At 51.8% G+C, this 27,613-nt stretch overlaps 1 long non-coding RNA gene across 1 annotated transcript in view; it reads right to left on the bottom strand.

The window, feature by feature from the left end:
- Positions 1 to 24,504, bottom strand: part of LOC133069467 (uncharacterized) — a 41,548-nt gene extending 17,044 nt beyond the window's left edge. Inside the window, exons 1-2 of the long non-coding RNA XR_009695877.1 lie at positions 23,977 to 24,504; positions 16,255 to 16,955 (exon numbers count right to left, since the gene is read on the bottom strand). This is a non-coding gene — a long non-coding RNA (uncharacterized LOC133069467). The remainder of the gene's footprint in view (positions 1 to 16,254; positions 16,956 to 23,976) is intronic.
- Positions 24,505 to 27,613: the final 3,109 nt, after the last annotated feature.

Genomic DNA, 27,613 nt, shown 5'->3' on the forward strand with positions numbered 1-27,613 from the left:
GTGTGTGAGTGTGAGCCTGGTCAGGAGGGCCACGCCAGAGAAGCTCCGGGTTGGAAAACCACTTGTCGGCCGCAGATGATAACCTTAAGGCTGGCAGGCTGACCAGCTCTCAGGACGAGGGCTCGAGGAGTAAGAAGGATGGTCTCTGTACCTGGAACCCATCACCGAAACCAACCCCAAGTTCTCCTTTTAATGTCAGGACGTCTGCACATGTGCGCGCAGACAATAAAACATCGTCACATTGTCCACTACCAGGAACAGAAGCAGCTCACTTTTTGTCTGTGGAAAATATGGAAAATTCTTCCACATACACTCAAGCCCACACATTAAAGGGGGGGTGGGAGATACAATTTTAGATTTCCTATATATTTCTGAGTCAAAAACAACATCTAAGGTTGCTATTTTAAAACCAAATTAGAGAAACTTTTATGACAGGAAACCTTCCTAACAATGACACCTTGTTTCCTGAAAACGACAAGTAAATTCCACATATTCCCAGGTGGAGTTAGCCAGGGTCCAAGGGCCACAGTTCCATATCAGAATCGCACAAATGTGTGTTTACGTCTATCATTTGAGATGGAACGTGGTTTGCATTCCGGGGTCCTGATGTTTGGAACACTTTGTAAAGGATTAGACAGACTAAAATGCAGAAAACACATTAACACTTGAGAAAGGTTTACATGATCGAGTTATTTATTTATTTTTGGCTGGGCTGGGTCTTCCTTGAGGCTCACAGGCTCGGTAGTTGGGGCTCCAGGGCTCAGCTACCCCTCTGAATGTGGGATCCTAGTTCCCTGAACAGGGACTGAACCCATGTCCCCTGCGTGGGAGGGCGGATTCTTAACCACTGGACCACCAGGGAAGTCCCTAGTTTACTTTTGCTATAACTAAAAACCCTCAGGAAACTCCAAGCTAATTTTGTGCTATTAATATCATGTCTAATGATTAATTTCTACGAAACTTTCCTAGCAAAGTGTTCACAGATCCAGGAAACCCAGAGTTACCCTCGCCCCCTTCCAGCCTAGACACAGCAGTGAATTGACATGAGACGCAGACCTCCCTGTAGTCACTCAGCAGCTTGGGGCTTCTTTTTTGTTTTTCCCTTTTGAAGACTGTAATTTTACTGAAGCTTAAAGAACAAAGTATTTTTTTTTTAATGTGTAAATGTGTGTAACTAACTCACTTGGCTGTGCCGAGCAATTAACATTGTAAATCAACTCTACTTCAATAAAAAAATAAATTTTAAAAACTCATTTTGCTTTAATAATTCCCCCGACACACACGGCAGCACCAGGGAATGTCCATTCTTCTGAAACTCCCTGGAGCGCGTGCCTGTCACTCTTTGCTTGCTTTTTAGTTGAAGTGGAGTTGATTTGCAATGTTTCAGGTATCAGTCAGTTCAGTTGCTCAGTCGTGGGATCGCTTTGCAGCACGCCAGGCCTCCCTGTCCATCACCAACTCCCGGAGTTTACTCAAACTCATGCCCATTGAGCCGGTGATGCCATCCAGCCATCTCATCCTCTGTCATCCCCTACTCCTCCTGCCCCCAATCCCTCCCAGCATCAGGGTCTTTTCCAGTGAGTCAGCTCTTCACATCAGGTGGCCAAAGTATTGGCGTTTCAGCTTTAGCATCAGTCCTTCCAATGAACACCCAGGACTGATCTCCTTTAGGATGGACTGGTTGGATCTCCTTGCAGCCCTAGGGACTCTCAAGAGTCTTCTCCAACACCACAGTTCAAAAGCATCAATTTTTCAGTGCTCAGCTTTCTTCACAGTCCAACTCTCACATCCATGCATCACCACTGGAAAAACCATAGCCTTGACTAGACGGACCTTTGTTGGCAAAGTAATGTCTCTGCTTTTTAACATGCTGTCTAGTTGGTCATAACTTTCTTCCAAGGAGTAAGCGTCTTTTAATTTCATGGCTGCTGTCACGATCTGCAGTGATTCTGGAGCCCAAAAAAACAAAGTCTCTCATTGTTTCCACTATTTCCCTGTCTATGTGCCATGAAGTGATGGGACCAGATGCCATGATCTTAGTTTTCTGAATGTTGAATTTTAAGCCAACTTTTTCACTCTTCTGTTCCACTTTCACCAAAAGGCTCTTTAGTTCTTCACTTTCTGCCATAAGGGTGATGTTATCTGCATATCTGCGGTTATTGATATTTTTCCCGGCAATCTTGATTCCAGCTTGTGCTTCACCCAGCCCAGCATTTCTCATGATGTACTCTGCATATAAGTTAAATAAGCAGGGTGACAATATACTTCAGGTATAGTGCAAAGCAATCCAGTTATACATATATAACATGTATATTGGCTTCCCTGGTGGCTCAGTGGTAAAGAATCCGCCTGCCAATGCAGGAGACACAGGTTCGATCCCTGGGTCGGGAAGATTCCCTGGAAGAGGAAATGGCAACCCACTCCAGTTCTCTTGCCTGGAAAACCCCATGAACAGAGGAGCCTGGTGGACTACAGTCATGGGGTCGGAAAGGGGCAGAGACAACTGAGTGACTAAACAACAACAACAATATATGTACACATATATATTCTTTTCAGATTCTTTTAATAAGTTATTTAATAAGATATTACAAGATAGTGAATATAACGTGTGTGTGCTCAGTCAGCCGTGTCCAACTCTTTCGACCCCGTGGACTGTAATCCACCAGGCTCCTCTGTCCATGGGAGTTCCATGGACAAGGATTCTTTCCAGGCAAGAATACTAGAGTGGATTGCCATTTCTTAGCTCCTTGAGCTAAACAGTGGGTCCTTGTTTATCTATTTTTTTATTTAGTGGTGTGGATCTACTAATCCCAAGTTCCCGAGGTGGCCCTCCTCCGTGTCTGGGACTTGAAATGGAGCAATCGTGGGCCCAGGCAGCCTCGCCCAGGGACACCTGTCCTGTCCTGCAGCGGGCGGGGACGCACTGAGTCAGATCACCAGCGTGCACAGCCTCCCGCTCCGGGCCGAGGGCCCGGGAGGCTCCGTCAAGAATCCTGCCCGGCTTCCCGGCTGCCACATTCCCAGTCCTTATCTGACCGCTCCACCTTTTCTGGGAACCTGACTGACATTCCATGGACGCCTCGGGCACTGCCGAGTGGCCGGTCCTGCTGAAGTCCCGGCCGCTGGTATTCTGAACAACCGGGGTCCAGGGGAGAAGCACCCTGGGCTGGGGGGATGCTTTAACCTTGCCGAGGCATGGCAACCCCAGATGACGAAAGCACATCTCTCCATCCTTCCGTCCTTCCGCCAGCGTCTGGCCTGTTAGGACTTTCAAGTCCCTTTGCTGGAAATGGTCAGCCCGAGAGCCCAATTTTCTCCTCAGTATGTATCTGGGGGTGATCCTGATGCTGGGAAAGATTGAGAGCAGGAGGTGAAGGGGGCAGCAGAGGATGAGACGGCTGGATGGCATCACCAACTCGATGGACATGAGTTTGAGCAAACACTGGGAGTTGGTGAAGGACAGGGAGGCCTGGCGTGCTGCAATTCAGGGGGTCGCAAAGAGTCGGACACGACTGAGCGGCTGGCTGAACAACGGCAACAATGCACCCGAGGACGTGAGCAAAGACATCTTTACAGAAAAGGGAGCGCGGCTCCGACCGGCATATCCTTCCGGTCACAGAGTGTGCCCGAGTGCTGGGCCTGTCCCCACAGAGGCCTGGCTCGGGGTCAAACTGCCTGTCTTCAGGTTCCAGGCTCCGTGCTCCACAGCCCTGTTCCTTGGGCCAATTCCTTCACCTCCCTGAGCCTCAGTCTTTTCTTCTGCAAAATAGGAGAATAATTAAGCTACCTCCCACTTAATGGGCTTCCCTGGTGGCTTAGATGGCAAAGCATCTGCCCACAATGCAGACCTGGGTTAGATCCCAGGGTTGGAAAGATCCCCTGAGAAGGAAATGGCAACCCACCCTCGCCTGGAAAATCCCATGGACGGAGGAGCCTCGTAGGCTACAGGCCATGGGGTCGCAGAGAGTTGGACATGACTAAGCAACTTAACTTTCTCTTCTTCCCATTTAAAGAAAAGACTGGAACAAAAAGATTGAAGCCGGCCGTGCCTGCAGAGCGCTGAGGGTGCTTGCGCGGCTGACAGCTCTCCTTGCTCTGAGCTCCTCCTCTGCTAGCGCAGTTTGAACAGCTGGGACAGGGGCAGGAAGTGGAAACCGTGGCGGAAGAGGAAAGGGGGCCTCTGGGGTGTCTCAGACACATTTACAGCCCCAGGTGGAGGAGGCAGAGGCAAGGCGGAGACCAGAGCTTCTGAGCCCCCAGGTGCCAGGGGAGCCCAAGCTGGAAAGGAGTGGAAGCCCCTCCTGGAGGGAGCCAACGCGACCCATGGCGAGGAGTCAACCCCGCCGGTGCACGTGGCTTCTTCCACTGATTTCTTTAGCTTCGTTCACTCATTCCACTTTGGCGACGCTGGGTCCCCGTTGCAGCACACGGCCTCTCTCCAGTTGCTGCTCGAGGGCTTATCTGACCCGCGGCATGAGGCCTCTCAGTTCCCCACCCAGGGAGGGAACCCCAGTCCCCTGTATTGGAAGGCGGATTCTTACCCACCGGACAACCAGGGAAGTCCTGCACGCGGCTTCTTCCTGTTGACAGCCGCCGCACACCCCTTGCCAGAGAGTAATTAACACAGGTTCAGCCCCTTGCCCCCAGTGCTCCGGACACCCCTCCACCGGCTTGGGGAGACACTCGGGGCTGAGCCCCTCGACCTGTTTGGTGGGAGAAGTAGATGCTCACTAAATATCTCCTGAACACATCAATATTGGGGCAAAGTGGAGTCAAACACACACGTGAAAAACTGAGGATCAGGACGCAGAGACCAGTCTGTATTCAAGCAACTACCCCTCATCCTTGAGGTCAGGGAGGACAAGTGTTTGCTCTAAGAGCCGAAGAGTGAATAGTCAGGACTGGGCCATCCAGGTGGGCTCTCCCACAACGAGCCAAGGCTGCAGCACCACAGGAAAGCCGCAGCGACAATGTGTACATGTGTGTGTGCCTGTCCTTTGCGTGTGCACATGTGCGCCTGTCCTTCATGTGTACACATGTGTATACCTGTTCTTTGTGTGTACATGTGTGTGGCTGTCCTTCACATGTGCACGTGTGCCTGTCCTTCATATGTACACATGTGTGCCTTCCCTTTGTGTGTACACATTTGTGTGCACCTGCTCTTCACATGTACACGTGTGTGCCTTCCTTCATAAGTACACGTGTGTGCCTTCCTTCACAAGTACACGTGTGTGCCTTCCTTCATATACACTTATGTGTGCCTGTTCCTCACATTGTACATGTGTGTGGCTGTCCTTCATGTGTACAAGTGTGTGTGCCTGCCCTTCAGTAAAACTGTTTGGACACAGACATGGGAAGTCTGTATCATTTGCACATGTCATCAACTCTTCTTTTCATTTTTTCCAACCAATTTTAAAAATATAAACACCACCCCAAGTTCGAAAGCTCCATAAAAGCAGGGGGTGTGGTGGGTCAGCCCTGCTTTAGGAAGCACCTACTCCTGAGTAGGTGGGGGACTAGGGAGGCCATGATGGCCACACTGTCTCCTCCTGTGTGTTCTCCCCTTGCCAAGGACATCTGTCAAGGATTCAGGGCCCACCTGAATAATCTCATCTCAAGATCCTTAATTCTATCAGCAAAGCCTCCTTTTTCCGAATAAAAGATAACAGTCACAGGTGAAGATAACTCCTGAACTATCTTTGCCTGGATGCAGTCACTGGCCGCCAACAAACAAACGTAGATATACTGGAAAACCACCGTTGGAGCAACTGACTTGGGCAAAGATCAGCCTGGAGGCTAAAGCTAAGGGGTGAAAGTTTCCTGGAAGAAAGGACCTTCACACAGACTCTACGAATCACCCAACAGACTACTTACTAGTTAAAAAGGAGACGGATGACTTGGCAGGGAAGAAGTCTGGTGAGTGCCTCTGAGCCGGGTGATCAGATCTTATTTATTGTTATTGTTGTTCGGTCACTAAAGTCCTGTCCAACTCTTTGCAACCCCATGGCCTCCAGCACACCAGGCTCCTCTGTCCTCCACTATCTCCTAGAGATAGTGCTCAGATTCATGTCCATTGAGTCAGTGATGCTCTCTAACCATCTCATCCCCTGCCACCCTCTTCTCCTTTTGCCTTCAGTCTTCCCAGCATCAGGGTCTTTTCCTATGAGTCAGCTCTTTGCATCAGGTGGCCAAAGCATTGGAGCTTCAGCTTCAGCATCAGTCCTTCCAATGAATATCAGGACTGATTTCCTTTAGGATGGACTGGTTGGCTCTCCCTGTAGTCCAAGGGACTCTCAAGAGTCTTCTTCAGCACCACAGTTCAGAAGCATCAGCCTTTAGCACTCAGTCTTCTTTATGGTCCAACTCTCACATCCATACGTGACTACTGAAAAAAACACAGCTTCGACTAGTCGGACCTTTGTTGGCAAAGTAATGTCTCTGCTTTTTAATATGCTGTCTAGGTTTGTCACAGTTTTTCTTCCAAGGAGCAAGCATCTTTTAATTTCATGGCTGCAGTCACCATCTGCAGTGCTTTCGGAGCCCAAGAAAATAAAACCCGTCACTGCTGCCACTTTTTCCCCTTCTATTTGCCATGAAGTGATGGGACTGGATGCCATGGTCTTATTTTTTTTAATGTTGAGTTTCAAGTCACCTTTTTCACTGTCCTCTTTCACCCTCACCGGGAGGCTCTCTAGCTCCTCTTACCCTGGCATTCATCTGATGGGATGCTCTGAGGGGACCTGCCTCACCTGAGTAAGACACCAACTGTCCCTCCGACTCTGCCCAGGAGGACACGGCCACAGCCAGATCAAGGCATATTCTGCAGAATAACTGATCTGGACTTTTCGAAAATGTCAATAATGCCAAAAATGTTAACAACTGGTCAGTCCAGATAAAAAGAATACAGGCGTTCATTGTATTATTCAGTCAACTTTTCTCTAGGTTTGAAATTCTTCAAAACAACAAGTGAGGTACAACCTGAATGAATACAACGTTATATGTTAATTATAGCTCAACAAAACTGGGTGGAGGATAATGAAGGCTATCCTAAAAAATGATCCCAGGGCTATGTTTAAAACTCAGAAATGAACTAAAAAGATAATCTTTGAAAACCATTTGAATGATGGAAGCCTTGCTTGCCAAAACTTCACATAATAAAAACTAAAGAAAGGGACTTCCCTGCAGGTCCAGCGGTAAGACTCTGTGATCCCAGTGTAAGAAGCGTGGGTTCAATCCCTGGTCAGGGAACCAGATCCTGCATGCTGCTACTAAGACCCAGCACAACCAAATAAATAATATTAAAAGAGAGAAAGAACACACCTAGGTTCAAATGAAAGAAGGAAGGAAGGAGGGAAGGGATTTTTAAAAACCCGAGGCTCAGCTGCATACCTGCACGGTTTCCTGAGCAGGGGTTTCTGGGAAGGTCGCCTGTCCCTCCGACCCAGCTCTGACTGAGCCCGGGTTTGGGGTGGGGGGAGCCGGGCCCAATCCGTCCATGTGTCATAGCAGCTGCTGTGTCAAACGGAGGGGGGTCCCTGGACCCCGGCGTGCAAGAGCAATAAACACCGTCCACCTGACTCCTTATTTCCGCCACTGTTTTGTAACCCAAGTCCAGCTTCCTTATCTGTAAGATCATCATGTTAGGCAGCTTGAACTGTGACCCAACCACTGAAACGTAAACAACTTTAGAAAAACGAAGTTATTCTAATCAGTAGATGTTTTCCTTGGAAATGACAATGAAGCACAGAGATACGGAGAGGCTTCGTGCCTGAGATATTCTTAAAAGGCAAACCAAACCTCTGTAGCTTTTTATCCACCCCAGGCACTAGCCCCAAAATATTAGGCTTCGGTTATCATTAATCAATTCAATTCTACACTGAATTCGGTATTCTTCAGTAACTCCCCTTTCCAAAACTGCATCTGAGGTAGTGATTCATTTTACTAAGAGCTCTGCAATAGTTGAGCTCTACATAACACAAATATCAAAGATCCAAAAATAAGATGACCTGGAAAGAGAAGGTCAGTTTTTCCTACAAAAGCTTCAATGCTATCTGCAAAATAAATATAATGCGAGTACATGTGTTTGTGTGGCCAAAAATTTATCCAAAAATCCAGGTTTTTGTTAAGTGCCTATTAGCTCTCAGACACTGCGGAACTCCAATTCCCGTGAGGTAGTTTGTAAAAGTGACCAAAATGTCTTTTTCCTGCATCCATTTTCTTACAGTCACAGAGAGGTCCTTCCCGTCAAAAGTGAGCTTCCCCATGCCTTGCATATCCGTCCTGGGGCTTGTGACACAAATGTGATGCAACCCGTGACTTAAACCCCGCCCCCCATGTCTAGGGGTTGCTCTCTCACTGCACCTGGGGGCTCAGCACCCCCGAGTGAATGAGCCCGAGTCAGGCAGGTGGAGCAGAGACTCTGGCCACCCGCCAGGCACTGCGGCAGGGCCCTCCTGGGTATGTGGCCACCATCCAGCCCACCGCTGACTCTGGACCCGCCGCCCGCCCAGGAGAAATCCCCGGAGCTGCCACACCTGAACCCTCTGACCACAGAATCACAAGCTAGAGACTTGGTTGTTTGAAGTCACTAAACCTGGCAAGAGCTGGAGGGACTGTGTTCCTGGCAAGAAGCCACCTGACTCAAACGTTGACACAATTCAGGCGTTTCACAATTCAGAACGCTACGTTGGGCTTCCCTGTGGCTCAGGCAGTAAAGAATCCGCCTGCTGTGCTGGAGACCCAGGTTCGATCCGTGGGTGGGGAAGATCCCCTAGAGGAGGGAATGGCAGCCCACTCCAGGATTCTTGCCTGGAGAATCCCATGGACAGAGGGGCCTGGCGGGCTACAGTCCTTGGGGTCGCAGAGAGTCAGACGGGACTGAGCGACTGACATGTTGAGACACTGTAATTCACGCACTTGACACGGTTCATTCTTCTAACATCAGAGACGCAGTTTCATGTCCACCTGCTCTGGGTGGCGGCGTGGCGGACAGAACGGCGGTCCTGCTAAGGCCACCAAAGCTCGGGGACAACACTGCGGTGTAGTCGGCGAGCGTTCCCGCAGCATCTGTTGAGTCCACAGGAACCTGGAGATGATCAAAGGAGCCTGGTTCCACCCTCAAATCCTTACTAGGAAATGGGAAAGCACAATAGGAATCAGACGGGAATAGACTCTGAGCACCGATGGGGTGGGACGCAGGGGAGGGGAGGAGATGAGACTAAGTCCTCCAGGCCCTGATGCCTGGGAGTCAGCCCGGAAAGTGGGGAGGGGGTTTACAGGGCAGAGAAGCGAAGGAGAGACCTAGCTGGGACCCTGTTCTTTACAACTTCAAGTCCTTCCTGGGACTGGAACCCAGGACGTGAGTTGAGAAAGCAGCAGGGTGAGCGGAGCTGAGAGGTGGAGGGGAGGCAAGGGTCATCACGGCGCACAGATGTGTCACCCTAAGACCCTGCACTGGGACTTCCCTGGTAGCTCAGCAGCGGAGTCGGCCTGCCAATGCAGAGGACACAGGTTCGATCCCTAGTCCAGGAAGTTCCGCATGCGGAGGGGCAGTTAAGCCCGTGCTCCACCACAAGGGAAGTCACTGCATCCAGCCCACACGCCACAGTGGAGAGTAGCCCCCACAACTAGACAAAGCCTCTGCTCAGCAATGAGGTCCCAGCGCAGTCGCAAATAATTTTTCTTTAAAAAATGCTGCATTGCATTCTCAAGGTAAAGGGGAGCCACTGACGGTCGCTGAGGCGGGGGAAGACAGGACAAGTTCCAGGGGGGAGAGCGCTGAGTGGATGCTCAGCGGGAGGCAGGGGACCAACTACGTGAAGCTGCGGCTGCTCGGACAGACCAGCGCGGAGGCCCTCACCGAGGCGGCCTCCTTGAGGCTGGAGCACGGAAACCAACCCGAAACCCGGGCACGCCGTGGGCGGGGGGAGTCGGGAGGGGAAAGGTGCCGGCAGGGTGGCCCGTGGGCTCAGCGATGTCAGGGGCCAGGCTGGGGGTCGCCGTTGATAGGTGAGGCTGGGATTCGGCCTGAGCTGGGTTCCTCGGAAACCCCGAGAGGAGAGTGATGCGCGGCCTCCCTGGAGCAGGGCGGAGGAAAACCGCAGACCGGGGACACGCGCCCAGGGATGTGCCCTCGGGAGAGCAGCTTCCACCCTGCGAGCCACGTCTGTGCAGCGGAGAGATGAACCCTTATGCAGCGGGGTGTGGTGAAAACTAAGTGTGATATTGTTCAACACGGTGCTGGGTGCACGACAGGCGCTAGACGCCGGCTGCCTTATCATCAAGGGAGATCAGGAAGAGAATAGATCAGTGTGAAAGCCGGGGAGGGGCGGGGATCGGGAGCTCCAGGGTTTGAGACACAGGCTAAGGAGCAGACCCAGGACACCAAGAGGAACCAGCAAGAGAGTCAAATCAGCAGAAGAAAGTCCGACAGCAGGCCGCCAGCGCTCTGTTCGATCCCTGATGGGGGAACTAAGATTCCAGATGCAGTGCATCTGGGCCAGAAGAAAAAAAAATTAAACTGTCAGCTATTAATAGAGATCAAGTTATATTATATAAGAATTGTTTATTTTTGTCACCATCTTTAATTTCCGACAATAAATATGCATTATTCACCTGTATATGTCCCCCAAACCCCACATTAAAAAAATAATAAAATAAAAGCAGTTGCAGAATATTTCACCTGGTGATGGTGGGGAGGAGCGCTCACCTAGGTTTCAGCATCACTCACAATCTGACCCCCTCACGATTCTTCTATGGGGCTTCCCAGGTGGCGCCAACAGTAAAGAAGCCGCCTGCAATGCAGGAGACCCAGGTTGTATCCCTGGGTGGGGAAGATCCCCTGGAGAAGGGAATGGCAACCCACTCCAGTAGTCTAGCCTGGAGAATCCCATGGACAGAGGAGCCTGGCGGGCTACAGTTCATGAGGTTGAAAGAGTCGGACACCACTGAGTGACCAACACTTCCACTTTCACTTTCCTATGGTCGTTTCTAGCGATTCTGTCATCTTTCTCCAGCCAAACTGGGCTCCGCTCTCCCTTCTCAGACTCTTCCCTCTGCCTGGAGCACCGCCTCCCGGAAACTAACACCCACCCTGACCGGGGTACTGGCTGGGTTGGGGTGTTAGTCCTCTTTGATAGATAGGCCTGTCTATCAAGATACCGCCGACCACACCACCCCCACCCGGCCTCTATCTCTGATCTTTCTCAGCAGTGACTCTGAAGGCACGACTACTTCATTTAGTGCCCGAAACACTGAGCCTGAGGTCATTCTTACGGACCAGCTGCAGGGCAGGGGTGGGGGTGGAGGGTGTCTCTGAATTCTGAAATCATTGCAGAACAGTGTGTGCACATCCGTGCGCTTTCTGGGAAAGAGGACCCACGATTTCACCAGGTGTCAGAACACCACTGAATTCTCATTCGGACCATCTGCCCCACACACTCCAGGGTCACTGCCAGGACTGAGCCAGCCCAGCGACCTGGTGTCTGTGCTCCACATGGCACCGAGCCCGCGTCCCCCCAGTGTCCACACGGCGCTGGGCTGTGAACCCTTGACACATGCTGGCCCAGACCCAGTGGGAAAGAGGACAGTGTTGAGAAGAAAACCTTAGCTCCTCCAGTTTAAAGATCCTATCACACCCCAGGTAAGAACAAAAGTGAAAATGAAATCTTTGCATTTTCTCCTAAATGGGAGCCAGGCGAGGACGCGGCCGCGGGCAGCCACATCTGTCCCCGACACTTCTGTCTTGAGTAACCATGCTCACAGCTCGCTGCACGCCGTTCCCTCTCTGTGCAAGGCGGGACGCGGTGCTTGTCTGAAGGAGGAGGCCGGGATGACCCAGAGGATGTCGGTGGTGCTCCGTCAGGCAGCGTCCTCCCCAGTCCTCCCGCCAGAGAGCCTGTGGGCGCAGACTCAGGTGCTTGTATTCGAGCCCTGGGGGGCCGCCGTCCTGCAGGTCTAAAACATTCCAAACGTGTTCACATTTGACAGTGCTGGTAAGAGAACCCAGGGCTGGAATGCACTCTGACCACACGTCTTAACCCACATTCCCATTTGATAAGCATTAGGAACTTCACTCTCTTTACAAATTGTGTTATGAAAATAAAGGTTTAGGCTTTTCCCCTTTTCAAAGTGCCGACTCGGGACTTCCCTGGTGGTCCAGTGGTTAAGACTCCTCGCTTCCGCTGCAGAGGGCTCCTGGTTGAGGAACTAAGAACCAAGGTCCCACACGCCTCGTGGCCCAGCCAGTGTAAATAAGTATGTGATTCTACAGTAAATACAACTCGACAGTAAGAAGGGAGGAACTAGTGACTCTAAGAGCCCAGCTGAATCTCAGACGTGCTACCCGGGAAGAAGCCAGACCAGGAGAGGACGTGGCCTGGGGGTCTCCCCGAGGGCCAGGGATGGAGGCGGGAGGGGGTGCAGGACCCTTGGGGGGCGAGATGGAGACACTCCTTACATTGACTGTGATGCTTTCATGGGGGGTGTGTGTGCGTGTGTGCACTCACTCAGTCATGTCCAGCTCTTTGCGACCCCATGGACTGTAGCCCGCCAGGCCCCTCTGTCCATGGGATTCTCCAGGCACAAATACTGGAGTGGGGTGCCACGCCCTCCTCCAGGGGATCTGCCCGACCCAGGGATCGAGCTCCAGTCTTCCGCACTGCGGGCAGATTCTTTTCCAGCTGAGCCAGCAGGGTGGCTACAAATGTCAAAACTTGGCACATATGTGCATTGACCGTATGTGAATCACACATCAATGATGCTGCTTTGAAAAATTCTATTATGCCACTGAATTCTTTCAAGAAAAGTGAGCATCGTCCACCCGGTCCGCCTCTAAAGGGGAGCCCACTGGACACCTGGCTGTCTGTGAGTCAGTCTGGAGCCCCGGGGATGCAGCACTTGGCCTCAGCGCTACCCCCTCCCCAGGGCCCCGCACTGACGCCTCTCCCCCCGCCCCGGGGCCCCCTGCCTTTCTCCTTCTCCTCAGTCCTGCAGATGCAGCTCAGCGGTCTCCAGAGGGGGCCCTCTTCAGGTCCCCAAGGCCCCAGGGTATCTTCCTCACCTCCTCTCACCACTTCTTACTGACTATCTGTTCAGGCTTCTGGTTCAGCTCCCATCCCCCCCACCCCGCCCCAGACTGTACACCTAAAGGGGTTCTGAACCTGTCTGATGCCTCGGTTTCCTTTGGCAGCTGTGTGAAACCTCCCCAGAATCAGGCAAAATACACAGACATATGCAGAAAGCTAATTATGGAATTAGAAATTATGAATTAGAAAGCTAATTAGAGTTGTGGTGCTGGAGAAGACCCTTCAGAATCTCTTGGAGATCCAACCCGTCCATCCTAAAGGAAGTCAGTCCTGCATGCTCATCGGAAGGACTGATGCTGAAGCTGAAGCTTCAACACTTTGGCCACCTGATGCAAAGACCTGACTCATTTGAAGAGACCCTGATGCTGGGAAAGATTGAAGGCAGGAGGAGAAGGGGACAACAGAGGATGGGACAGTTGGATGGCGTCACCAACTCAATGGACGTGAGTTTGAGCAAACTCTGGGAGTTGGTGATGGACAGGGAGGCCTGGCGTACTGCAGTCGCAAAGAGTCAGGCATGACTTAGCAACTAAACAACAATTATGAAATAGCTAAATATTAAAATATACATTTGATGTACACAGTAACATGGGTGTCTTTTTATTCAATGACCAGGTTTAGTGGTAGGTCGGGCAACTACCATAATTTCAAAGTAGTGCTACAAATGCACTATATTTCAAGAGCGCTGCCAACAGCTGTGATGCGCCCGAGGGTCACAGGGACAGCTCTACCCCTGGCCTTCCGTCGCCACTCATCTCTGAAGGAAGCGCTGCATTGCAGTTGGAGGTTACTGAAAATGTACCCTTTTTTCCTTCCACATTCACAAAGCCCCTGAATTCCACCCAAGGACAAGGATCCGTGGCCGCCTGGGTAAGAACTGCTATTCACGCTGTGTACAATTTATCTTTGTGTTCTCAACACTCTTAGCACACAAGGGGCACATACATCCAGATACCAAACACTGTAAAAACAACAACGACAACACTAAGTATGAATTCAAAAACAAAGATAAATAATTTCTCCTGCTGATAACTGTTATCATTACTACTAGGGTGCTCGCAGCCAAGGGTAGCCTGGGAAACTGTTCACCGACGGCCGAGGGGCTTCAGACATATCTACCTGGGACCACATTATTCCCTGGTGTCCTTGTAAGAGTCTCCAGTTCTCTCAGCAGTAACATAAAACCATGCGAACAGAACTGAGAAGGTTCAGGGGACATGGGGTTGGGCGGGGGGAGTCAGTTCCCTTGCCATGACCTTGCCACATGCAATGTGACCTTCAAGTGACTATGCAGGTCCAGATGCACAACCACAAGAAATTCCCTTTGCTCAGTCTTTTTTTCCACCTGTTGCCATGGAGACTAAAGCAAGATGCTTCCTCCCACCCGCACCTCTCTCTTCCTATGTCTAAACACCTCTTTTCCTCTCTCTTGCTGGTGCCGTTTTTGTTGAGAGCATTTTCTACGAGCATAAGGATGCTGAAATGGGGTCACGTGAACTGGAGGGGCCACAGAGCACCAAGGGGGCAGCCCGGTCCCCGGTGAGAGTTCACAGGATCCCTGGTCTCCGGCTGCACACTGGGCTGAGGCTTCTGCCCCCAGAGGGTCAGGGTGACGTAGGGGTGTGGCCAGCCTCGGAGGAGGCGGCTCTACCCTCCGACCCACCCGTTTCCTCTAGCCCTGGAGGTGGACCAGTGTCTAACATCCAGCATCTTTCAGGTGAACTGAGGTGAGTAAACCTGAGCACCCCTTTTCTCCCCCACCCAAGATACTGGGAGTCAGTCTTACCCTCAACCGAGTTCAAGCCTGCTGCCAGGCAGGCGCCCCACCCCCTCCCCTGACGCCGTCACAGCCTAGACACCCTCGATGTCATCGGTGGGCTGGGGAGAGACGGGAAGACTCCTTAAGGCCACGGCGTCCTGGCTGCTGGAGGTCCTGGGGTCTCAGGGGGCTCCTCTCACCCCGGGGCTCATCTGAGGATGTCAGGCACCCTGCAGGGATGGGCATCTGTCCTCCCCTCTTCAGTCTCGCTCACCAGCCTCACCTTCATCCACAAACACGCTCATGTTGATTGCGTCCTCAGAGTATCAGCAACTACCTTTACACCACTTCTGCCCAAAGTTACCACAGTTCCGCTGAGCTATCTGCTCCAGCTTCCGAGGCCAGTGTCTTCACTTCCTCCTCCCTCTCACCCCCTCCTCTGGCTTCCCGGAGCTCTGCTTCCAGCCACCAACTCTGCACTGGGCTGCAACAAGGCTATTAAAATGGATGGAATCAAGTCGAGGACGTCATCAGTGCCAACTGATCCCCAAAGACAGCTCTGCGTCCCCGGAGGGCAAAGTCGCAGGTGACGCCAGCTACTCCTGCACCTGGAAGCTGTCCCCCACACCCTCCCTGTCTCGCTCTGAGTCTCTGCTGCTTGTGGGCCTTTGAGATCTTAGTGCCCAACCAGGGATAGAACCCGGGCTCTGGCAGTGAATGCGATGAGTCCGAGCCTCTGAGTCCCAGGCCGCTTCTAAGTCTCCTTCCTCAGTCTCTGGTCTCCCTCAACCTAAGACGGCCTTCAGGAGGTCTCGGTCACTGGGCTTCTAACTCTTTTCCTCATGAATATCCTAAAATGAGAACTGCACGCCCCTAGGCAGTGTTCAATTTGACATCCACGTTTTTTAACCCAAGTTTAAATGGCTGCAAAGCAACTCATTAATAGTGTTGTGAGTGCACAAATCTTCTTTAATAAAGCCAGAAATAGCACATCATTCTGTTTTTCTTTCTTTTTCCATTCCACTAACCCCACAGATTTAATTGCTTTATTGACATGTAAGTCACACATCATACAGTTCATCCATTTGAAGAGTACAAATTTCACGGTTTTTAGGATAGTCACAGATTTGTGCAACTATCAACACAATCAGTTTTCTTTTGTTGCTTATTTTTTGGCCACGCCACACAGCTAGCAAGTAGGATCTTAGCTCCCCAACCAGGGACAGACCCAGGGGGCTGAGTCCTAACCACTGGACCATCAGGGAATCCCCCCCTTTTTTTTTTCTCTTTTCTTTTTCTCCCCCCACAATAAGTTTTAAAACACTTTCATCTCCTTAAAAGAAACCAATCGCTGCTGGCAATCACTCCCCATACCCCACTCTCATACCACAGCCCGGAGCCACTGCCAACCTCTCTATAGGTTCACTTTCTCGGGACATTTCAAACACACGCCGTCACGCAGCATGTGGTCTTTTGTGAGGGGCTTCCTGCAGGTAGCATCACTTTTCGATGATCCAGGCTCTCTCCTATCTGTTGTCCGAAGCCGTTCCGCTGGACGGACAGACCACACTTCGTTCAGTCACTCCTCGGCTGGTGGACTGCAGGCTTGCTTCTGCTACGGGCCGTCTTGAATGATGCTGCTATAGACATTCATAGAGAAGCTTCTACGTTGCCCACTGATTCTAAGCCAAATTTACCTTTATTCTTCAGAGCCTTTTATTGACTACTTTTCCATGTAACTCATCCACAAGCTAGGTACATAATTAAAAATTTTAAAGTTCCTGTGACCATAATTCAAGCACACACAAAAAAACTTCTGGATTGAGAAGCAGGAAATCCTGATTATTAACAGTGCAGAGTTAGTCGGAGCATCAGAAGCATATCATAAACTTTGACGATGATTCAACATAAAAGATAAAATCTTAATGGAAATACATCCCTTAACAAGTTGAACTGGGTTTATATCCCAATGGTTAGCGCATGGGTCTGTGGATGCCTCATTATTACAATGAAACATTTTGGCATACCTTGGCATCACTGCTTTTTTTATTTTTTGGTCATGCTACGATGAGGCATGTGGGATCTGAGTCCAGGGATCAAACCTGTGCCCCCTGCAGTGGAAAGGCTGAGTGTTAATCACCAGACCATCAGGGAAGTCTCTGCTTTTCTTTTTATAGACGCAGTCCCTGAGGAACTCTTCTCACATAAGTAAATGAAGAAATACAAGATTTCTACTCAGAGCAGCATTACTCAAATCTTTGAAATCTGTGCAAATCACAGTCCCAGGATCCCTTTGGCATCTCTCATCAAAAACCACATTTCATTCCCCCAACGAGGTGGACGTGAACATCTTGAAACGCCTGACGGTGTGGGGGCGCATCCCTGGGTCCTCGAGCACCACCCCAGCCCCCTGAACCTCCGTCTGTCTGGAGCCCAGGGGTGGGGACACGCGCCCCGGAACACAGCAGAGCAGAGACGTGCCTTTCTTCTGCCATGTGGGAGGGGGACGCTTGTTCTCAGAAAGGGGTGTCATCACCCAGACCACAGGCTCCATCTTCTCCCCAGCCTGGCTCCTTGCTCTATGCCTTTCTCCGGCTGCCACACGGCTGGGTCAGCCCGCAGGCCCCCCAAGAGCCCCATGCCCAGCTGAGCTCCCCCAGATCGCCCTCCATCCTCAGCAGCCAAGCACCCTCAACATCCTGCCCCGCACTGCAGCCAGACCGGTCCGTGCAGAAGCACATCCTTCCCTCCGCCTGCAGAGCATCTCCTCCGGGAGACAGAGGGGAGACCGGAGTCTCCAGGGGATGGACTCGAGCCCTCGGCCTCTGACCTCTGACCGCGGCTGAGAAGGACCTGACCAAGGGGAAGGCAGGCTGGTGGTTAAGAGGACCTTGGGACAGGGGCGCCTGGGTCGCCGGCAGTTGCAGGAAGATAACCTGGGGTGGCCTCTGACCTCTCTGAGCCAGTGTCCTCGCCCGCAGATAAGGACACACCCTTTCCTACAGGGCAGGGATCAGGATGAGGGGTCGAAGGTGGTCATGTGCTGGGGCCTCCCGGTGGTCCAGCGGTTAAGGCTCCGGGCTCCCAGGGCACGGGGACCCGGGTCGGGGAACTAAGATTCCACAGGCCACAGCCAAGACCCAGCACAGCCCAAGAAACAAACAAGCAGAGGGGGCCTGTCACTCTCTCAGCACAGCGCCCGGCACACGGCACACGGGGCGAGGCCTCGGACGCCCAGCTGCCACCGCCATGAAGCAGACCAGCCGGTCCCAGCCTCGAGTCTGGGCCCCTTCCCCCTTCCCTAGGTGCTCCCCACCCCGGCCTGGGGGACCCCACCTTCAAACCCATCTCCCCTGGGCCCCGTCTCAAGTGTCCTCTGCTGACTGCCTCTTCTTCCAGGACTCTCAGGGCTGACGTGCCCCAGAGCGCAGCCCTTTGACCCCTTCTCTTCTCCATCCACTGCCCCTTTATGGTCTCTTTAAATCTCCAGGCTTTAAACAGGTATATGCTGATAATTTTTGCCAACAAAGGTCCGCCTAGTCAAGGCTATGGTTTTTCCAGTGGTCATATATGGATGTGAGAGGTGGACTATAAGGAAAGCTGAGCACTGAAAAATTGATGCTTTTGAACTGTGGTGTTGGAGAAGACTCTTGAGACTCCCTTGGACTGCAAGGAGATCCAACCAGTCCATCCTAAAGGAGATCAGTCCTGGGTGTTCATTGGAAGGACTGAACCTGAAGCTCCAATCCTTTGGCCACCTGAAGCAAAGAACTGACTCATTGGAAAAAACCCTGATGCTGAGAAAGACTGAGGCGGGAGGAGAAGGGGACGACAGAGGGTGACATGGCTGGATGGCATCACCAACTCGATGGACATGAGTTTGTGTAAACTCCGGGAGTTGGTGATGGACAGGGAGGCCTGGCGAGCTGCAGTCCATCGGGTCGCAAAGAGTCGGACACGACTGAGCGACTGAACTGAGTGATGCCTGAAACGCAGCTCCAAGGCCTCCCGGGAGGCTGTGCTGCGGACCAGTCAGGCCTGGGCCTCTGAGGACGTGAGCGGAGAAGCTCCCCCTCGCTGCGTGTCTCCGGCCCGTGCTGGGACCTGTGAGGAGACCTTCGAACTTCACGGCGGTCAAACCAACTGTCCCCGCTCACCAGGCTCGCGACAGCTGAGACAGAGCCGTGCCCACCCGCCGCCCGCCGGCACCTGGTCTTCAGGCCCGGCCGACCGCTGGAGCCCCGCGCCCTCGTCCGGCAAACATGTGCCCGTTCCTACTTCCGGCTCCGCAGAGTTTGTTCTTTTAATGCCAAGTCACTATGTTATGGCCATCAACCCAGACTGGGAAAACACACAACTGATGCTGAATACAGTTCACATTTTCACCTGCGGGTCACACAACAGCTCCAGTACAAAGTGCACCAAGTCAGACTCTTTCTCGGGGCCTGTCCGGCCTCCCAACTTTTCTGCCCTTTCCCCTGAAGCCGCTCCCTGAGGGACACACACGCTCCAAGCTGCTGACGACGTTCCTGCCATAGTTAACATTTCTGGCCCGTGAGTTGTCACGTTCACGACCTTCCCAGCTCCCTGCAGGGACACCAAGGCGAAGGGTCCTGCCTGAGGCCGACTCAGTCAGCCAGGGTGAGGAGGGCGGTGGGGACGATATAGCCTCGGGTTTTTCACACACTCGGCCTGAAGGTATTCAAAATACAAGTCGCAGGACTTCCCTGGTGGTCCAGTGGTTAGGACTCTGCCTGCCGTTGCAGGGGACACAGGTTCCATCCCTGGCCTGGGAACTAGGATCGCACGTGCCTCGGGACGACTAACCCGTGGGCCACAACCGCTGAGCCCGAGCTTTCGAGCCCACGTGCTGGGACGACTGAAGCCCACGCTCCTAGAGCCTGAGCTCGGCGACAAGAGACGCCACGGCCACGGGCAGCCCGCGCTCCACAACCGGGAGCAGCCCCCGCTCGCCGCGACTGCAGAAAACCTACACACAGCAGCAAAGGCCCAGCCTGGCCACCAGTCAGTCATTAAAACACACAGCTGGTTTCTCTGTAGACGGCCGTGGCCGGCCTGGAGGAGGCGGTGGAGGCTCCTGGCACCGTGGCGGGCATGGGCAGCACACACGCAGGGCAGCGGCCAGCGCTCTGCCCCACATGGGTCCAGGGATGCTGTGCCCAAGGCTCGGCCACAGAGGGCCCCGAAGCGGCTCCCCACTCGGGACGCGAACCTGCTGGAGGCCAGGGGGACGGTAACTGGCCCCGTGGTAAATTCCCACCTTGTGAAATGACCCCGGATGTTTGTTAACATTGGTAAACAGACATTTCTGACTTCCTGGAGTGTTTGCCTTCTCTCTAGCCCCAGATGCTGACTTTAGAGGAACCACTTTTATAGGATAAAAATAAAGCAGCAGTTCTCAGTACACATTACCCTGACTTTCATCTTCATCTATAGCCCGCATTCCCATCAAGAGTTCTATAAACTTTCTGACTCTAAGGAAACTGTAGCTTCCTGCCACTTCCTCTATTAACAGTCACAGCCATACCTCCTCAGGGTCTATTCAACTCCACAATCGAAATAGGAAAACAGATTTCCAGAAAGTTCAACCGAAGGTGGACATCACCTCTCGAGATCTGATTCATTACTGTATGTGGTTTGTTTGCCAGTTATTAGCTCTTTCCAAGAAAACTAATTCAAGAAACTTAATTATGCAAAACCTCAGAATAATGGTCAAGATTAAGTTTCTCTTTTTTCTAAACCTTGCACGACAAGGGCTTTTCCATTTATATTCATTTTCACTTTCTAAGAATGGGAAGAAACATTTACAAAATTTCACCAACATATGACCAATCAGAAAAGGGACTTATCAGACTATAAGAAATCTCCAGAGACTTCCTTGGTGGTCCAGTGGCTAAGACTCCAAACTACCAGTGCAAGGGGCCTGGGTTGGATCCCCGGTCAGGGAACTAGACCCCGCATCCTGCCACGAAAGATCCTCCGTGCCACAGCTGAGATCAAAGATCCCAAGTGCAGCAAAGACCCAGCGCAGCCAAACAAATGAAAAGAAATCTCCAGAAATAAGTTCTAAAATTAATACTAAGTTACTCTGCATCAACACATGAGCGTCTTCCAGTCTTATTTGTATTTAAATTAACGGCACACCAGCTCACAGTTTGATTTTTTCTGCTGTACTTTTCCCGGTGCAGAATGGGTTGACCCAGCAAAGACCAGGTGACTCAGCACACTGAAACTGCAGACCTCAGGTTTACGGGGTGGATATCTTCCTCTCCTCTAGAAAATACTGCTGAGACGATATCAGGATGGGATTTTTTTTTTTTTTTAATTCAAGGTTTAAAAGGTCAACAAATCTAAACATATGCCTCTCTAGCAAAAATAACAACCAAAAGACAAATATAGAACAGAGAAAAGAGGAATAAGATTCTCATAAAAACAATTCTAATCTGATTGTTAAAAAGACTGCTGGACTTAAGTGCATTAACATTTAAATTGCCCCAGTAGGATGCGGGGGAAATACCCCACTGCTGCTAAAAAGACGGGGAAGCTGGTGAGGTTTGCACCTTTCCTTCTCCTATTGTTTAAGCAGAGCCAGTTTTTTTCCACTGGCAGATAAACAGACCACAGTGAAGATAAAAACAGGCCTGGAGAAAGCGAATCCTTGACAAAACGGCAAATAAACTAGTTTCTTCTTTTATTTACAGAGACTATAAAGCTGAGAATTTTGAGCAGTAGGCTTTTCTGCTGTTGTACGTGCTAGAGGTTCCCAAACCCAGCAGATTACCAAAACCACAAGGGAGGTTTTCATAAATGCAGATTGTGGGTCCCCTTCCTGTCCCTATTCTGGTTCAGCAGGCGTGAGACAGGCCTCGGAATCTGAAACACTGCCCCAGTGATCCCCACAGCCATCGGGCCCAGGATCAGACAGCACTTGTAAAACACACAAGTGGAGGAAATCACGCTGTGCATACCATGCGCCCCCCAGGCCCACTGTGACCTGTATGGGAAAACTCAAAGAGAACTTTAAAATTTAGCTGGATGCATCTTCTTAGGTGAAAGCTGCTACAAACATTAGTGACATCCTTAACTGTCCTAACTTCTAAAACTCCCAGTGAAATTCTAAGTTTATGCAGTTATTTTAGGACGTGACCTTGCCTCCCAGTTCCTGTTTAGAATGATTAGCTACACATATCTTTGTATGCAACAGAGACTTCCCAGCAAGGCCCTGGGCTGGCTAATTTCCTTCCATTCCCTCCTATAATCTCAGCCACCCCTGGAGGTGGTTATAAGCATCCCCATTTCACAGATGAGGAAATGGAGGCTCAGAGAAGCGAATTGTTCTGATGAAAGAGCCAAGATTTCCACTGACGGCTTTTGCTGGTCTGCAGGTGGGGAGGTTGGCTGTTTGGAGGAATCTACCCCTGAGGTCCCGGACTCTCCAACCTGGCATCATTTTCACACGTTCTGGAAACACTGGCTGTGCTGCGGCATCGGGTCAGCCTCTGGGAGGATCCAGAGAAGGCCACATGCTCCCTGCACGGGAAGGGCCCTCACGGGGAGAGAGGGACTAAAGGGCAGGGTCTCAGGAGGCCTCAGGGTCTCGGTCTGATCCTCCATCTCCGGGGGCACCGTCGGGGCTGTGGGAGCGGCCCTTCTGAAATTCAGAAACGGAGGGCGCCTGGGCGGGAGGGGCCGCGGGGACCTCTCTGAAAGGCTTCGCAGAGGATGTGGCTTGTGAGCTGAAGGAGGAAAAAGTGTCACTCGGCGAAGAGGAGGAGGAAGGGTGTTCTGGGCCCCGAGCGGCACGTGCCAAGCCCACCTCGTGCCCTGGTCTAGCCGCTGGCAGGAGGGGGGACAGGGCAGGAGAGAGGGACTTGATGCCACGTGGGGCGTGGTTGGCACTGAAAGAGCCCACAGTGGTTCCCAGGAGCAGAGTCACACTTCAGCAAGATGCCGATGTTGGCCGCAGGGTGGGCGGGGGCTGCATGGCAGGCGCAGGGTCTGGGGGCAGGCTGCTGGACTCAGTGGGGCCGGCCCGCTCTGCAGTCGTGACCCTGAGGCTGGGGCAGTGTCTGCGGGCAGGGTGGAGCCGGGCGCCCCTGCTGGCTGACGGGCTGAGGCGGGTGGGGAGGGGGCCAAGCCCAGGTCTTCTCCCAGGCCTCTCCACTGGGGGGAGGCCCACGTGGTCGGCCGGAGGGGGGGGCGGGGGGCGCAGAGCAAGGGGCCAGCCTGAACGAGAAGGGGGGGGCCTTCGTTTTGAACAGGGCGAGCTCGGGCTTGGGGTGAGCCGGGGTTTGTTCTATTTGTGGTCAGTTGGGAACACAGACGGAGCGGGGGAGGGCAGAAGAGCAGGTTCACGAGTCACTCGGGGTTGTCGCTGGCGTTTCAGGGAAGGGGGGCCCGAGGGCACACAGATGGGGACGGAAGCAGCAGGAGAGGAAGGCAGAGCCGCTTGCAGGACGCCCCTGGCGGCCCAGTGCCTAGGACTCTGTCTTCCAGTGCGGGTGGCCCAGGTTTGACTACTGGTCGGGAAGCTGAGACCCCACATGCTTTGAGGCCAAAAACCAAAAACAAAATAGACACAATGTTGTAACCAACTCAATAAAGACTTTTTAAAAAATAGTCAACATCAAAACAAAAAAATCTTAAAAAAGAGAGAGAGAGAGAGAAAGCCACTCAGCAAACACGCACGAGGGGCCAGCTACAGGAGACAGTCTGCCCCGGAGCGCCAGGAGCGAGGGCAGAGACAAGTCCCAGGTGCAGCCCGGAGTCGGGAACACTCCAAGAAGAGTCTGGTGCCCGGGGGCGGCTCCTGCCCCAGGTAGGGTCTGGCCAGGCCAGCTGAGACCTGAGGTACAGAAACATCACCTGAGCGCTCCCCAAATGCAGGCTCCTTCCAAGCCTTCTAAGGAAGGAATGTATCATCCCATTCAATCCTTAGAACCACCCAAGAAACATCGAAACCATAGTATCCCTGCCTCAAAAACAAGGAAACCGAACTCCGTCTCCAGACGTGGTGAGGAGCCTGCCCACACAGGCAGTGGGCTGGTCCGGGAGGAACACGCTGACCCCGGCAGGGCGCCCCAGCCCGAGTCCCTGCTCAGCGCCACTCACCGCATGACAAAGCTCGGTGGAGAGGGGCCTCGGAGAAGGAAGAGTGACCAAGACTGTAGCTCAGTGCTTACGAGCGCAGAGGCTGTGTCTAGAAATAGCAGCGGTTGGTGTTTGCTCTATTATTATTTAAAGCAGGCGACTTCACAGAGGTGTGGTCAGCAGCCCCAAATTTAAACGCTCTAGCTCATCCACTTGACTTCTGCAACCTGGGGACAAAGAAGGACCTCTATGAAACTCAGGTTCTTCATCTGTAAAAGAACACACAACTCAAAGATGATCCTGAAGCTAGTGACCTGTGACCTGACTCACAGCAAAATACGTTTCACTTTCCCTACGCGGTGGTACCGTCACAGCCGACAATGCCAGAGGAAGTTCCCCACTGCAGATAATACAGCATCCCTTCAGGAGAACAAGCCGAAGCTCACAGTGGGTGCAGCGTTAACAAGATGGTTTACAACTATTACGAATTAATAACTGACTGCTATTCTGAGAAAAAAAAAAAGTTGAGTGGGGTGAAAAACGTTCCGTTGAGATCTACAGCTGTTATTAACAAGCACTAAGGAAAATGAGATTTCTTTTATTTGGAAGTTAGCTTGGACACACTAAAGGCAAGTTGGTTTCACAGAGATGTGGCTCATTCCAAAGCGACGTCGTGAGAAAGGCCAGGTTCCCTCTGCCCTGGGCCTTTTCTCCCACTCCTCTCCTCTTTCCAGAAGCAGAAGATGGTCTCTTAGGAGGAAAAAAATGGAACGGCAAAAGGAAAGCAAATTAGTTCTTGGGACGAATGGACACCAAGATCCCAAAGCGCTTGGCAACGTGCCATGAGGGGGGCCACCCTGGGCTGACCCTCTGAGCAATTAGGCTTGGGGACAGCTGTGCAGAGAAGGCGCGATCTCGGCTCTAAGGGCACTGCCTCCCTCACATCTGCCAGCCTCCTGAGAGCAGCCTGGGGCTTGGGGGCACCCGGGCAGGCTTGGCAGCACCCGGGCCTGTGAGTGAGCCTCATGCACCTCTCAGGAGGAACAGTCTCCCTGGGCAGCTGGATGGACATGCCCAAGGCCCCGGACATGCCCCATGCAGCGCGTGTGCACACGCACACACACACACACACATACAGAGTCACACTGACTTTCATTGTACTTGCTTCACGGCACTGACATCTGTGAAAGGTCATCTTGTTCATGTTTTCACTCGTTTCTTTTCTGCCCCCTCCTCCTCCGCCCTCTACACCATCAGAGCCTAGATATTGTCTTTCGTGTTCGCCCTTATACCCCCCGGCACCTGGCAGGAAGCAAGGAACTCAATAAATATTTATTGAATCAATAAAGCAAGGCAGACGAGCAGGGTCAAGTTGCAGAGGCGGGAAGGAAAGGCTGGGATTGGAACGTGGTGACTCGCCTGGCGTGGCTGCCCACGGACCTGCAGGACAGCAGATGGGCGTGAAGCTGGAAACCCAAGCGGAGACGGCGTCCCCCGCGGCCGGCAACGAGGGAGAAACCCACTAAGGAGGTAACGTGACAACACGGTCCTCTGTTTGCAGGGCTTCCCGGGCAACTCGGCGGTAAGGGCTCCGCCTGCAATGCAGGAGACGCGGGTTCATCCCTGGGTCAGGAAGATGCCCTGGAGAAGGAAATGGTACCCACTCCACTTTGCTTGCCTGGGAAATCCCATGGACAGAGAGGCCTCACGGCCCGTGGGGTCGCAAAGAGTCGGACGCGAGTGAGCAACTAAGCAGCAACAAGAGAGCAGAGATTGAAAGCTCTCATCACACAGAAGAAAAAAGCTTTTTTTTATTAATAAACAGAAGTTGACCAGGGTTGGAGGATATTCGGGGAAACAGTTGAAAATCAATTTGGTAGTATCTCTTAAAAGTGAAACTGGGCATGTTCACCATGTAGCCATTCTGCCTTAGAAACCATCCCCTATGTCCGACTTAGGGAAAAGTAATCCAAGCATTATCTCTGTTAGTGAAAATTTTTTATTCATCTGCATAGCCACTAGTGGACTAATTAATAAAAATATGGTATTATTCATACCATGACATGATGGGATGAATGGCAATATTAATAAAAATAGGTGTGTATGTGTATTTATATATCACATATACCTGGTGGCTCAGATGGTAAAGAATCGGCCTGCAATGCAGGAGACCTGGGTTCAATCCCTGGGTTGGGAAGATCCCCTGGAGGAGGGAACGGCTACTCACTCCAGTATCCTGGTCTGGAGAATCCCGTGGACAGAGGAGCCTGACAGGCTACAGTCCACGGGGTCGCAAAGAGTCAGACACGACCGAGCGACTTTCACTTCATTTTATATTATATAGGGATGGATTTCAAAACCCCTGTTCAGTGAACGTAAGCAAATCATAGAACAAGGGGCATGTATGGATCCACATATGCATATACATATGTACACTCATAAAACAATACATACATACATAAAACAATACTGCATACTAATTATGAGCACATGTAAATGTATGTAAAATGTTTTAAAGGCACATATCAAACTGAACATGGACTCTGCAAGATAGATGAAGGTAGAAGGAAGGAATGGAATTCATATTCAAAGGGAACTTGACCTTGTCTCCAATAGCTTGTTCATTTCAAGAACTGAAACAGATGTGATGAAAATGACAGCGCTAGTGTTGGGAGTTCAGCCGTGTCTGACTCTGACCCCATGGACCGTAGGCTCTTTGGTCCATGGGCTTCTCCAGGCAAGAGTGCTGGAGCGGGCTGCCATTTCCTTCTCCAGGGGATCTTCCCGACCCAGGGACTGAACCCCGGTCTCCTGCGTCCCCTGCAGGGGCAGGTGGGTCCTTTACCACTGAGCCGCCAGGGAAGCCCCACAGAAAGTTACAACATTCATATAGTGGTTATACTGATATCAGCTCTTAGTTATGGACGATGGAAACTGTGACAGTACTTTCTCCTGAGAGTCAGAAGAGAGCTGCTAGACACAGATGGACCTACTAAGAGGGTTTCAGGACAGGCCGGGCTGGGAGAAAGCAGGCTTCGAGGACGGGAGCCGACAGTCACACTCCTCGCCGAGCCCCGAGCTGAGCTCCCTGGGCTGCACGGCTTCCCACGAGCTGTCTGTTTCACCCGTGGCCATGCACACACGTCAGTGCTCCCTTCTCGACGGATCCCAGCTTATCCTCCCCCCGCCGTGTCCACAGGTTCGTGCTCTACATCTCTGTCCCTATTCCTGGTGCTCTGCGATGGCCTGGGGGTGGCGTTGGCTGGGGGGGCGGGGGAAGGCTCAAGAGAGAGGGGATATATGGTACTTAGAGCTGATTCATGTTAAACAGCAGAAACTAACACAACATTGTAAAGCGATTATCCTCTAATTTAAAAATAAATTAAAAAATAAAAAAATTTAAGTATACTTTTTTTTTAATTAACGAGAGGCTGGCTGCACCATTAAAAGAACTAAAAAACATTCAGTTCCATATTAGAAAGGCCTGCCATATAAATGAGACATCCAGGTGACATCCAACAAGAAGTCAGAATTCAAAAATCCAGCCTTCACTGAACAGGGGTCCTGGGAAAGTGAGGGATAAAATGGGTGCCTCAGTTTCCTTAACACACACACACACACACACACACACACACACACACACTTTTGTAAGGTCCCT

This window comes from Dama dama, chromosome 14 (genome assembly GCF_033118175.1).
Source record: "Dama dama isolate Ldn47 chromosome 14, ASM3311817v1, whole genome shotgun sequence".
Taxonomy (NCBI): Eukaryota; Metazoa; Chordata; class Mammalia; order Artiodactyla; family Cervidae; genus Dama; species Dama dama.